We start from the raw sequence: 1,638 nt of genomic DNA on the forward strand, positions 1-1,638 counted from the left end.
TAGAGTGTTCTGCTTATGTTTTCTTCTAAGAGTTTTATAGTGTCTGGCCTTACATTTAGGTCTTTAATCCATTTTGAGTTTCTTTTTGTGTATGGTATTAGGGAGAGTTCTAATTTCATTCTTTTACATGTAGCTGTCCAGTTTTCCCAGCACCACTTATTGAAGAGGCTGTCTTTTCTTCATTGTACATTCTTGCCTCCTTTATCAAAGATAAGGTGACCATATGTGCATGGGTTTATCTCTGACCTTTCTTTCCTGTTCATTGATCTATATTTCTGTTTTTGTGCCACTACGATACTGTCTTGATTACTGTTGCTTTGTAGTATGGTCTGAAGTCCAGGAGCCTGATGCCTCCAGCTCTGTTTTTCTTTCTGAAGCTTTTTTTGGCTATTCGGGGTCTTTTGTGTATCCATACAAATTGTGCAATTTTTTTGTTCTAGTTCTGTGAAAAATGCCATTGGTATTTTGATACGGATTGTATTAAATCTGCCGATTGCTTTGGGTAGTATAGTCATTTTCACAATGTTGATTCTTCCAATCCAAGAACATGGTATATCTCTCCATCTGTTTGTATCATCTTTAATTTCTTTCATCAGTGTCATAGTTTTCTGCATACAGGTCTTTTGTCTCCTTAGGTAGGTTTATTCCTAGGCATTTTATTCTTGTTGTTGCAATGGTAAATGGGAGTGTTTCCTCAATTCCTCTTTCAGATTTTTCATCGTTGGTGTATAGGAATGCAAGAGATTTCCATGCATTAATTCTGTATTCTGCTACTCTACCAAATTCATTGATTAGCTCTAGTAGTTTTCTGGTAGCATCTTTAGGATTCTATATGTATAGTATTATGCCATTTGCAAAGAGTGACAGTTTTACTTCTTCTTTTCCAATTTGGATTAGTTTTATTTCTTTTTCTTCTCTGATTGCTGTGGCTAAAACTTCCAAAACTATGTTGAATAATAGTGAGAGTGGGCAACCTTGTCTTGTTCCTGATCTTAGTGGAAGTGGTTTCAGTTTTTCACCATTGAGGATGATGTTGGCTGTGGGTTTGTCAGATATGGCCTTTATTACGTTGAGGAAAGTTCCCTCTCTGCCTACTTTCTGGAAGGTTTTTATCATAAATGGGTGTTGAATTTTGTCGAAATCTTTCTTTGCATCTATTGAGTTGATCATATGGTTTTTCTCCTTCAATTTGTTAATATGGTGTATCACATTGATTGATTTCCATATATTGAAGAATCCTTGCATTCCTGGAATAAACCCCACTTGATCATGGTGTGTGATCCTTTTAATGTGCTGTTGGATTCTGTTTGCTAGTATTATGTTGAGAATTTTTGCATCTATGTTCATCAGTGATATTGGGCTGTAGTCTTCTTTCTTTGTGACATCTTTGTCTGGTTTTGGTATCAGGGTTATGGTGGCCTAGTAGAATGAGTTTGGGAGTGTTCCCCCTTCTGCTATAGTTTGGAAGAGTTTGAGAAGGATAGGTGTTAGCTCTTCTCTAAATGTTTGGTGGAATTCGCCTGTGAAGCCATCTGGTCCTGGGCTTTTGTTTGTTGGAAGATTTTTAATCACAGTTTCAATTTCAATGCTTGTGATTGGTCTGTTCATATTTTCTATTTCTTCCTGGTTCAGTCTCGG

Source organism: Physeter macrocephalus, chromosome 8 (assembly GCF_002837175.3).
Source record: "Physeter macrocephalus isolate SW-GA chromosome 8, ASM283717v5, whole genome shotgun sequence".
Taxonomy (NCBI): Eukaryota; Metazoa; Chordata; class Mammalia; order Artiodactyla; family Physeteridae; genus Physeter; species Physeter macrocephalus.